Source organism: Pelecanus crispus, chromosome 5, assembly GCF_030463565.1.
Source record: "Pelecanus crispus isolate bPelCri1 chromosome 5, bPelCri1.pri, whole genome shotgun sequence".
NCBI lineage: Eukaryota > Metazoa > Chordata > Aves > Pelecaniformes > Pelecanidae > Pelecanus > Pelecanus crispus.
Genome location: NC_134647.1, coordinates 12853711 through 12866792, shown reverse-complemented (window position 1 = coordinate 12866792; position 13082 = coordinate 12853711). Strand labels below are relative to the sequence as shown.

At 41.6% G+C, this 13082-nt stretch overlaps 1 protein-coding gene across 3 annotated transcripts in view; it reads right to left on the bottom strand.

The window, feature by feature from the left end:
* Positions 1-13082, bottom strand: part of MYLK (myosin light chain kinase) — a 225921-nt gene that overhangs the window by 92613 nt on the left and 120226 nt on the right. The gene's annotated exons all lie outside the window — the stretch shown is intronic.

The window sequence follows — 13082 nt, the reverse complement described above, 5'->3', positions numbered from 1 at the left end:
GTTGGGAAACAGCAAGTAATAAGATGCACAGCTCAGTGGGAAACACAGCCTGGGAGACAAGAAATAGTAAGCAAAGCATTTAAAGGGTACCTTATATACCCACATATGTTTCCTACAAAGCAAAAGTAATGTAGGCTTTTCCCACAGTATTGCCTTACCCCTAAGGGTTCATTTTTTTATTAGAAAGACACTCTAATAAGCATTGAAATCTATGTTTTAAAAAGCCACTTAGTGCATGAAATCCACAGAGATTAAGGAGAATTTAAAATTTTCTAGTTTCTTACAAAAATACAGATTCTCAGTATATTTGGATGGGAATGGGAAAAAGGATATATTGCCTCTGATACACAACTATATCTATTAATCTCTTATTCTGTTTTTCTGTGTTTGTGTAATCAATAGTAAGTTAATCCACCTACAACTACCATATCAAACATCTGTTTATCTATTAACCTGGATTAATAGAAATTTAAGGTGATTAAAAATGCTCTCCTATTATTTGACTTTTCTCAATCTGGGATTTAAAGAGTCCTTACAAAAATTTAAGCTCCACATATCTGCAGACTTCAAATTATTGCAAGAGGAGTCTTCATGTTAGCTGTGGGCCTAAGCCAAAATATACTTGAATTTTTTAAAACCTAGACCTGGATCAGACCTTGGTGCTCGAACACAACTGTAAACATCTGTATATTGATAAACAAAGGTGAGTTATTGTGTTGAAGGTGTATACGTAAAAGAAAAAGTGGAAAATTCATGCTGCGCTGAACAGTTAATCTACTACAAATAAATTGTAAAATACACATGCAACCAGTTTAACTGCAAGTATGCAACCAACTATTTACTTTCTCAGGTAAAAGTTATAGATAGATCTATACACTTGGAGAGAAGGAAAAAAAGAATCAGTAACTGCACTGTGGCATTTCCATTCCCAGATTTGCTGTTGAAACTGGAGTGAAGAAAATCCAGATCAGGATGCAAACTTTAAGGTTTCCGAAGACTGGACCTAGGTATTACCTGGCCTGTAGTCAAAACAGTTAACATTTTATGGACATCATCTATTCTAGTAAATCTTCTTGTTCATTTGTCTACCCAGATGTACTGAAGACTTTTTAATGTGAGCTGCAGAATGCTGACATCTCCTGTTGAAATATCAGGACTTCAGCATGCTCAACACTGCACAGAATCACACAATAATCAGGTTCAGATGGGACCTCTCAAGATCATCTAGACCAGCCCCGAGCTCAAGCAGCGTCAGCTACAGCACTGCATATATACACCTTCAATGCAGTAACTCAGCCGCACAAGATCAGGGTTACAACTGGTTACAAGTCAAGGACATGCAAAGAATAGAGAATTTGCTGTCTTATGTTCAGAACACTGCAAACAACTTGCAGTGTTTAGTCTTACAAGAGATTTAATTATACTCCAGGAATCTGTTTGCCAGAATCATGCGGTTAACTGCCAAATAATGCCTAGTCTGAGCTGTGCGAAAGGACTGCCTCAGCAACATTTACCATTTATGGTGTTTAAATATCATTTTGGCTCAGAGGCTAATAAGTCAACTGAGCTGAGGAGAATGCTTAACTCAAAAAGCAATCTGTGTGAGCAAGCTCAGAGAGAAGCAGCAGATTCCACTAAAATGTCTGAAAGCAAGCCTCAGGTTCACACACAGATCTTGAAAAGAGTTTAACCTCTCCAAATATTTTCAGTGTAAATAAATCCAGGTGTTAGCGGTTCTCACGTTAACAATGCTATCAACTCAAAAACTAACAGATTTTATAAGGCAGAAAATTGATATTAGGACACTCATCTCATCTGTCTTTCTTCCTGTAAAGTATTTTTCTGTCTCAGACCTGAAGTGACATGGTCAAAATATTTTCTGCAAGTTTTCCAAGAATTCCAAACTTGATTTATACTGGCATAAAAAAAAAAGAGCCCTCTATGTTCTTGAGACATGTAGGGACATTTCTGCTTTATTAAATATCACAGGTCGGTATGCCATTTTGCAAACTTAGGTCATGAGAACTAGATGTTTAATGACTTAGCAGTATTCTTTACACATCTACCTCCCATCATTTATTTCCGCAGTTATAATCTGGTTTGTAAATGCAAGGCGAGATTTAAATATCCTTGGGAGATGCTTTCACTGAAGAGCCGGGCCAACACAGAAAAACTGTTAACCCAAGATTGACAAGGCCCTAAACCTATACTGGCCAGGGTGGTTAGGGATATACAAAGGAGGCAGAGTTCCACTTTATCCAGTCTGCCAATCTGTTTATTTTACTGCAGGCTAGTCTTCCAGCCCTATCCTGCAGCTCCATGTATGCTCCTTCTCTCCCGAGTCTTTCCCTCTGTACGGGCTATCACCAGATCATCTGCATTTTAACCTGTTTTGTCTACTCAGTTTGTTCTGCAACCTGCAGCATTTGAAAGAGATGCCACCCCAGAAATCCCACTATCAAAAGGCTGACTACACCAGTAAGAATCATGATTTGGGAAAACCAGTCAAAACAGAATAGAATAGACTATATCAGTTGGGAGGGACCTACAGCGATCATCTAGTCCAACTGCCTGACCAATGGAGGGCTGACCAAAAGTTAAGGCATGTTGTTAAGGGCATTGTCCAAATGCTTGTTAAAACACTGACAGCCTTGGGGCACCAACCACCTCTCTAGGAAGCCTGGTCCAGTGTTTGACCACCCTCTCGGTAAAGAAATGCTTCCTAATGTCCAGTCTAAGCCTCCTGTGGCGCAGCTTTGAACCATTCCCATATGTCCTGTCACTGGATACCAGGGAGAAGAGATCAGCACCTCCCTCTCCACTTCCCCCTCCTGAGGAAAAATCTCAATTTGGAGTGCAGGGGACACAAAGTAGCCAGGCTGAGTTCATGGCAGATCACTTTGCAGTCAGCAGACCGAATTCCTCAGTGACGGTCTCACTGGAAGTTTTTGCAGCCAAAGCGGTGTTTGCTTTTGCCTTTAGAACTGCCTGCCTTATTAATGACTAACCCTGTTTGCAAGTTATTTACATCAAGCAATTGTTCTTTTGTCACTGCCACAGACAGCAACTCCATGGAAGGCCTCAGAGCATGTGTACCTACCAAATGCATTTATAAGGCAGCTCAGCTGGCCCACTGCTAACAAATTTCCCAGCAGAGATACCAGTCTGACATGGAGAACTGCAGAAAAGGAGCTTCATATATGCTAGATCAACCCAGGCTAGCTCTGCAGTGAAAATGTGCGTACTGCTAAGGCAGAATTTCACCTTCACGTGCACAGCCTCATCTTTTTGTGTGGCTGCCCAGCTAGAATTTAACTTAATTGCAGTGTATCATGATGATGTTGTATAGAGATACCACTTCCATTAGAAAAAAAACGGGCTGTGCATGAGCTGAAAAGCAATGGAAGCACAATAGGAACAGGCAGTCACATAAAGCGCAAGTGTCCCCTGAGGATGCCACTGAAATAGGGAGTTACAGCCCCTTCAGCACTTCCATCCTCTGGCAAATCCACACTGACAACAGAATAGTTACCTGTGGTAATATTAAAATAGTTCTGCTCACTCTGTTGCGTGAGTAATCAAAAGGATACTGTACTAAGAATGCTTTTAAGGAACCCCTCCAATAAGACAAATAAGACTCAGCTTGAGAGCAAGGAAACATTTGGACTAATATAAAGGGAAAAAAAAAAAAAAGGGAAAACACAGCAACATTGTATTTCCGGGTAAAAGCTGGTGTCAGAAAGGAATTCTAAAGCAAGGTTTGTTTAGCATTTAAGTCCAGAAAAGATAACGTAGTTCTAGTATGGCATTGTTTGTGGTCAGTTGTCTCTTCTTGATGCATTTATATTAAAAATCTGAAACTAAGGCATTAGCCTGAAAAAAAAAAAAAAAAGGCAAAGTCTGTGTATGTGGAATGACAGTCAAGGCTTGACAAAAATGAAGCTGCATGGAAACACCTCCAGTAGTATACAGCTATACAAGGTTCCTGCCCTCTGCTCCTTTCCTCTACTGCAAAGGAATGATCTGCTCATTAGGACTCACACTATAACCTGTATTAAGGTGCTTAGACGTCTCTGTATTGCTCATTTTTCCAGCCTGTAAAATAGAAACCATATTCTTCTAAAAGTGAGGTATCACTGCTTGACAAAATTAGATCTCAAGCAGTGCTAAAGCAGGTGCCAGAGTTGTACATCTGCCTAGTTAGATATATTTTCTATCCCAAATGTACATACAACAAATTCTGTTATGCTGCTTCTGTTACGTGGACATTTTTGCCTTTTAGGGCAAAAGAACCGCATAGACTTGCAGAACTAGCAAGGACAAGGCAGGACCTGCTAAATTTCAGCATGGGGTCCCTGTACTTTTTTTTTAGCTTGCTTTTTAGTTTGGTTGGCCATACTAACCTAGGGACTCCATGCTGCAACCCAGTTAGATGCTTGAGAAACACGTTACTAAATTTGTAAGACTAAACTGAAGAAACGTACCTTTAAGAACTTGCCATCCTTACTTGGCTCTATATACACCAGCTTATGTGTTTGAAATTTTCAGATTTCTCTTTAGTCACCTAACTCAAAGACAGATGCTTTCCTTAGGCAAACGCATCTCCTCTTTTCCTTACTTGGACCTTCCTTTCCTACAACCCTACTTCTCCTCCTGCATATGCTGTTCATAAAGCAATTCTTTAATTCTCACCCTTACAGCTCTTCTCTTTCTGCTAGTGCTGAATATCCCTTGCTTATACTCTCACAACTCTTCTCCCTGGTCCTCCCATTTCCCTATACATTTGATAATGGTATTCACAAAAATATTTACACTGAGAAGAAACATGCACATCACCCTGCTCTCAAATCAATCCCTTTAGTTCACCGAGTCCTTTGATTAAAAGCCATTTTTTAATTATTATTTTCTTAAACACATGACAGAACACTTGTGAGACCCTGACATCCTCTGCTTTTTCTGTAAGCATTGGCCATGCTCCTCTGCTTACGCAAGAATCTTTCTTCTGTAAGTGAAACTTCCATGAGATTTTTGCACTGGAGCATATATATATTTGTTTGTGTATATGTTCTACTTCAGTCAGTAATGCAAAGTATTCAACAGGCTTCTAAATACTGTCAACATGTCTGCTCCCAAATCCAAGAGAAATTAATAGAAAGGGACAAAACTCACACTAACAGAAGTGCTAATTATCTCTAAAAAAAAAGTGAAAAAAGAAGGCACAGATATATCCTTAGACTCTGTCTTGCTGCCTCTATAATTTTAATTCTAACATGGGGAAACAACCTGCTTTAAGGTGTATTTCACCTTTTCACTTGTAGTTTAAAGACAAACATCAATCCTACAGGTACTCTTCCATTTGTGACTCTCACTCTGCCTAAGTATGAGGTACCAGAGATTAAAAGTTTAGGTGTTAAAACTGGTCACTTCTGGCATTAGTTAGCCATTTTACCTGTGATGTCATGTTTTTTTTAATCGTTACGTAAGTGTTCTACAGCCTAAATTTCTCTTTGGTGGCTACTCCATCTGACGTATTGTGACTGACGGTACACAAATGACTAAAACATGCATTTGCTTTTTGTCATTTCTTTAGCACTATTTGCACAACAGGACTGTGTTTTCATAGAATCATAGAATCGTCTAGGTTGGAAAAGACCTTTAAGATCATCCAGTCCAACCACTAACCTACACTACCAAGTCCACCTAAACCAATCAAGGATAGACTAGACTAAACCATATCCCGAAGTGCCACATCTACCCGCTTTTTGAACACTTCCAGGGATGGTGACTCCACCACCTCTCTGGGCAGCCTGTTCCAATGCTTGACCACCCTTTCTGTAAAGAAATTTTTCCTAATTTCCAGTCTAAACCTCCCCTGGGGCAGCTTGAGCCCATTTCCTCTCGTCCTATCGCTAGCTACTTGGGAGAAGAGACCAACACCCACCTCACTACTACCTCCTTTCAGGTAGCTGTAGAGAGCGATAAGGTCTCCCCTCAGCCTCCTCTTCTCCAGGCTAAACAACCCCAGTTCCCTCAGCCGCTCCTCATAAGACCTGTGCTCCAGACCCTTCACCAGCCTTGTTGCCCGTCTCTGAACATGCTCCAGCACCTCAATGTCTTTCTTGTATTGAGGGGCCCAAAACTGGACACAGTATTCCAGGTGCGGCCTCACCAGCGCCGAGTACAGGGGGACAATCACCTCCCTGCTCCTGCTGGCCACAGCATTCCTGATACAAGCCAGGATGTTGTTGGTCTTCTTGGCCACCTGGGCACACTGCTGGCTCATGTTCAGCCAGCTGTCTACCAACACCCCCAGGTCCTTTTCAGCCAGGCAGCTTTCCAGCCACAACTCCCCAAGCCTGTAGCATTGCATAGGGTTGTTGCGACCGAAGTGCAGGACCCAGCACTTAGCCTTGTTGAACCTCATCCAGTTGGCCACGGCCCACCGATCCAGCCTGTCCAGGTCCCTCTGCAGGGCCATCCTACCCTCCAGCAGATCGACACTCCCACCCAATTTGGTGTCGTCTGCAAACTTACTGAGGGCACACTCGATCCCCTCATCCAGATCATTGATAAAGATACTGAACAAGACTGGCCCTAAAACAGAGCCCTGGGGAACACCACTCGTGACCAGCTGCCAACTGGACTTAACACCATTTACCACAACTCTCTGGGCTCGGCCACCCAACCAGTTCTTTACCCAGAGAAGAGTATGCCTGTCCAAGCTGTGAGCTGCCAGCTTCCCAAGGAGGATATTATGCGAGACAGTGTCAAAAGCTTTGCTAAAGTCCAGGTAGATGACATCCACAGCCTTTCCATCATCTACCAGGCGGGTCACCAGGTCATAGAAGGAGATCAGGTTGGTCAAGCAGGACCTGCCTTTCATGAACCCATGCTGGCTGGGCCTGATCCCCTGGTTGAGCTGCACTTGCCTGTGGAGTTCGCTCAAGATGAACCTCTCCATAATCTTCCCCGGCACCGAGGTCAGGCTGACAGGCCTGTAGTTTCCCGGGTCCTCCTTCCGGCCCTTCTTGTAGACGGGTGTCACATTGGCAAGCCTCCAGTCATCAGGGACCTCCCCTGTTAACCAGGACTGCTGATAGATGATGGAGAGTGGCTTGGCGAGCTCCTCTGCCAGCTCCCTCAGTACTCTCGGGTGGATCCCATCCGGCCCCATAGTTTTGATAAATTCAAGTTAATCTAGTAGCCATGGAAAGGAATCTCAGTGAAGCTAGGTTGCAAGTCAATTCATAGAAGTAACATAAGCTGGGTGAATTCATAACTACACAAGAAAAGCAGGAAAAAGGCCAGAAAATGAATGCAGATAGAAATGATGCTTAGTGTCAGAAACCAAGTCCCTTTTCCTTCAGGAAAACACACACTACATCCAACTCCAACGCTCTGGGACCAATTTTCAGTGATTAATTCCGATTAGGCCTTCCTTCCATCCTACAGCTTGCCTACCTCAAATCTACCTGCACAACAGTCATTTCTGGAGAGCTTTATAAATTGAGCTAATCCTATGAGATAGTTTGATGGCTGACTGTTTGAGTTCCTATTAGCTGGGCCAGTCTGCCACTTGGCCAATGCAGAGCTATTCCCAAGACTGTTACAATAACCATCTGTTTTCCATCATTCTGGTACATAATAGCTTTATGTTCAGAGCATTTGATCACTTCACAGTTGAGCAGACCATCAGATGTAGGGGTGGGGTTTTCTTCTTCTTTCTTTTCTTTTTAAATGAAACATTTTTTCTGTCAGCATCTCATCTTTTTCATTTATATGAAATATTAATGCAATTCCTGCCATTTAACTTTTGCTCATTCTACATACACTCATCCCTCATTTGCATCCCAACTTGGTTCCTTTTTTAGTGTAAATGATTTATATCAAGAAGCTGTCTTTAGAGAACAACGTTTATACTGATGGCACAAATCCTGTATCATTAAAAGCTTCCACACATGTTTTGCTTTTGTCCTTCATTTTTGGTCTCTAGCCGGCATTGTGTTTCACATTCAGTCCTAGGGTGCTGAAAGAAGGCAATTTTAAAAAAAGAGAAGCTTAGTCTTACAAGGATTACAGCTGTTAGTGACCCATACAGAGTGCTGGACTGAGAGCTTTGGGACATTCTTGAAAGCACTGGAACAGTTTCTTTGATGCTCACGACAGCCTACCTCTGACCTTTCAATACAGTAACAAAAAACCCCTCCCTTTCACTTAGTGCTCTGAAACCAGTTCTTACATAGCCAAGTGGTTCCACCAGGCTACTGGTCTGGAATGCCTTTTGGATGTTTAACAAGACTAGACTTGTATATTTTGGAAAGTCTTCTATAGTCCTTTATATTTACATTATGCTTGAAATATAGCGAAATGCTTTCAAATAAATAGTGACTTTGAAAAGCTGTTCACAAATATTTCATTACTGTAGGCAAGTAAGACATCATACTTTGTTTACCTTAGGCAGAAATATATATCTCAGAGAAACAAAGCTGTAGCCTCTCAATTAAGTCTTCAAAGAGAGGCTGCTTATTGCAGTGCTAACCTTCTTTAAAAGATTAATGTCTGAGACATCATTCTGAGACAGAAAGGAAAACAACCCACGACCCAAAGACAGCATCTCTCATGGCTAGACGAAAAGACTCCTACCTGAAAGCCTTTCTTCCCCCTGGTTCTATTTTACGGTCCCACTCACACCAGATGGAAGAGTGACTGGAACAAAACAAACTGGTTTTCCAGAAAGCATCTCCCTTCACTGCTCCGATAAACTGGTTCCAACAGGGACTCTGACAGGCTTTCAGGTGACTCTAATCTGCTTGTCCAATGATCAGTGAATGACTACAGTAATTGGATTGTAAGGGCTACAGGCTTCCCAGCGTAGACACTTATGCTGAGGAGGCTGCACTAAAAGAAAAACCCAAGTGTGAACAGAAAGTAGCTGGGGAGAAAGGGGAACAGATGTAAAGTCAGGAAAGTGCACTGCTGGCAGGGAGGGAGAAATGAGATCAAGAGCCAATGAGCAGGAGCAGCAATATTTGCTGACTAGTGTTTGCTCACCAAGGGAGGCACTATTAGGCCTCTACTCAAAAAAGCAATGTGCAGAAGACAAGCATCAGCAAAATGGGTGGCTGCAGAGCATTAGAGACCACAAAAGTACCATGGCTGCAAGCCTGTGCTGCTGTTATCACTACCCATGCTTCGTGCCTTCCCTCCTGAAATCAATCAGTGATGCTGCTGCATGGTGGGAGGAAGCTGGAGAACTCTCAAGGAGCCTGCAGTGGGTCAGGTATTTTGTTTGTCATCTACTGCAGAACTGCAAGCAAGAAGGACATTCTCCTAGGAGTCAGCCCTCATGTAACAAGCACTCCAGCTTGACACCATACCTAGAGAAAGCTGGAAAAAAGCCATTGACTGCCTCTCTTACATGCAGAAGCTGTTTTCAAAAAGAACAAAAGCTTCCTACACATGGTATTAATTTGGTTTGGCACAACAGCAGATTGAGCCCATCATATGTCCCCACTCTCCCTCCAGCCTGTGATCTCGTGTAGTACACCCAGGTATTGGTGTGAATGTCAGGTGGTTAAATATCCCTTTGACACATCTTTTCTACAGGTGGATCTGAGCTATAATTCCTTGTCAGTGATTAGTTACCTGATGGAGACAACCGCATATCAGAAGGCTTATCTCAAGTATGAGGCAGCCCTGACAGTTACTATGCCTAGAAGCTGGCCTTACCTTCCAACTGTACCAGTTATTACCACTAATTGTCTTGCCTATATACTCTGATTATCACTATATAGGTACATCCAAAGTCAATTAACTTCTCCTCACCTCAGCTTCCTATTCATAAAAAACTTATTAAAATGTTCAGCCACCCTGATAAAAAGCTGATTAATATTGATATTCAACTTCAGTATCTACAATCACCATCGGTATATAATAACTGTACATTTCAAGTGACCTGAATGTACCCTGCATATCCCTGTTAAGGAGCTGGTTTTTCTTTTTCAAATGGGATGCCCGGTGTATTTAAAAAATGTCTTGTATACTTACTTTCATATCACAAAACAATATTAAATGGGAACACCAACCCAATTGCCTAGCTTGCACATACAGTAACAGAAACAACTGAGTCATGCACATGTTGTTTAAAAATTTTTTAAAAAAATTGTACGTCAGCCCCAAAGCTTCCTACATTCTGATTTTCCTGTGTATAGAAAATGATGAATAAGTTTAAAGGAAAAAAATTCTAACATTTGCAGAGCAGCAAATGGTATCATTTCAGGAACATCTATCATTGAATGTTTGAGTAATCTGGACCATGTTTCTCACTTCTCAGGTTTTCTTGCATTAGACTAATAAATCTAGCATTTTATCCAGTGCACCCCACTCACTGGAGAGTTCGGTTAGAAGAAGTTCTCATGGTGAAGATATTTGTTAGGCTGGTTTTTCAAAGAAGTGCTGCTCATTCCCTGTAGTTCATCTCTACCTGTATTTCAGCTGTAAGAAACTGCTGTCACAGGGAAGACGGCTGTCAGGATTGAATTTAGTCTACTTAGTCTTTTACAAAGCCAAAATCAGCCTCACCTTGATTAACTTAGTTTCTCCACAGACTACCTAATGGATCTATCCGAATTTACTCAGCCTTCAGATCACTTAAGTGATCTGAAGATGTTATTTTCTTGTCTTAAATAAGCAGAAGACTGATTAGTTTGAATTTTTTAAGACCATTGCATTTCTTATGCCCCATCCATATGAAGTGTGGGACTTTTTCAACACAGTGCCAAAAGCCTCCTACAAACAGCTAAGTACCTTCAGTCTTTTTTATACAAAACCAAGGAAGGACTAAGGTTGCTCAGCGCTAGGCAGAATTTATCTTGCTTAATAATAAGAAAGCAAAAGACAACCATAAATGAGTCTGAGACTGATGACTTAGAAGGAATGCTATGCCACAATAAGCCTAGTTAGTTATCCAGGGCCCAATGCAAAGCATACCGAAAGTACTGGAAAAAATCCCCGCCTTGTGTTTAAGAGGACTTGGAACAGTAGTCCTTTATGGGGCAAAGGGGCTTTAAAATGTTGTATCCTACAATAATCCCACAAAAGGAAATTTCCTTTGACAAAAACAAAGCAACAGATCTTCTAAAGGACAAAGAAGATGATCAGAAAACATAGCATGTGGCCAGATAACTCATGTAACTTACTAGCAGGTTTAAGTATCATCTTGTACTATAATTCAAACATGAGGCTTACATTGTTGGTTTTGTTTTTTTTTTTTTCATTTGAACAGTTTGTCACTGACTATCCTTGCTGCCAGTATGGGACTTTTCCAAGTTATCCGTGAGCTTAATTGAATTTAGAAGGTGAAGCTCTTTGCCTTTGAAAAATAAAATGGAGTTTTACTGCTAAGACAGACAATTCACTCCAGGTAAAGCTTCCGCAATGATCACAGCAGATATGCCCCTCCATGAGACCCTTGCTGCATTAGAATAGCAAAGCCAAAATGGCAACATGAAGTGAAATGTAGACCCAGACAGACTCAGAGATGTATCCAAGGACCACAGTAGCAAGTCAAAGAAAAGCTGAATTCTGACACTGGTCTGATACTGATGATATGCTAAGAACATGCATTCCTCCTCAGATTAAATACAAATTACTTTTCACATACAAAAGGAAAATATTTCTCTAGCAATGAATGAACAAACTGAGCACTGCATGAAACCTGAAAACCTCAAATCATCTTGGAGACAAAAAAGGACTGGAGAGAGATGGGTTACCGTTTTTACAGACTTCATTCCAAAAATCAGTGTCTGGTCAGGAGAGGATTTTCGAAGGTTTCTCTCTTTCTGCACGTACACTGCTTTCCTGCTGTAATCTGTCTGCAAAGACTGAGCATTTAGAGAAGCCTTAGCAGCAGCATTCAGGGTCTGAGAGATCTCTAATGCCAATAAGCACTTGCTAACGGGTCTGATGGAAGAAAATATATGAACAGATAAGAGATTTGGAAATCACTATTTTAAATTTGGTACTATTTTTGTCAGGCAAATCCACATTGATCTGAGTCTTGGGGAAAGTTACTGTAATCCTCACGGCAACAGGGATGTAATGAGTTTTAAGGAGGAAGTGGAGAGAACAGATAAAGCTGTAAAAATGTTGAATATGTGGCTTTAGAGCCTGCCATGCATGTTCTTAATTCTGTTCTTGTTCTTCACTCCACGATTCCCAGAAAATAGAATGGGATGCAAAGCAGAGGAGCTAACTCCCCATAATAGTGGCAATGCAGCTTTCTAGCCCCAGACTAGCTAACGTACAGGAGGAATCCAACTCAGTGCAACAGCGACTACATAGCCTGAAATAGCTCAGCAAAGTACACAAGTCTAGGGAAAGGCTAGGTCACTATTGCTCCCACATTAGCATTGTATGTCAACCCTAAAATAACTCAGAAATGGTTAGCAAGAGAGGGGCTGTCTTTTTGGTTTCTCTGTCCCAGTGAAGAATCAGCAGGTCCCATGTCAAAGACAGCTCCCTTGAGGTGGAGCACTCTTGATTGGCCTTTAGCTAGTGAAGATGAAATGTTTCAGAGAAATTATAAATGACAGCTTTAAGCACAGATTAGTTTCAGGCTTATTTTAAATCAGTGTTTTCCTACTTTGTGTCTTTTGGGGGGGGGGCGGGGCAGAGCAGGGAGAGGACGACTGCATTGCCAATTCAGTAATCAAGAAATTAACTCATAGGTTTACCAGAATTACTTTGTTTTCATTTTAAGCTTGTCTAGGGTTTTAAGTGGATTCATACAGACAGAATAGGGGCAGGCATATCACTGAAGTGCTGTAGACAAACACCACACAACACTGGCAAATGAAGACAAATCTTGGGATCCCAGGGATCAGGGTACATTTCCCACCAAGCTGTGTGTACAAACGTGGGGCAGGTATTATTGGGTCACAGACAAATGGAATAGTTCCCTTGGCAGCTGTCACTCAGCAGTCTGTTGGACAGACTGCCAAACTATTATAACTTTGGGAAAAAATCATTTGCAGATGACAAATACCAAATACAGGCTTCATTGTAGAGGGAGGGAGAGTCTG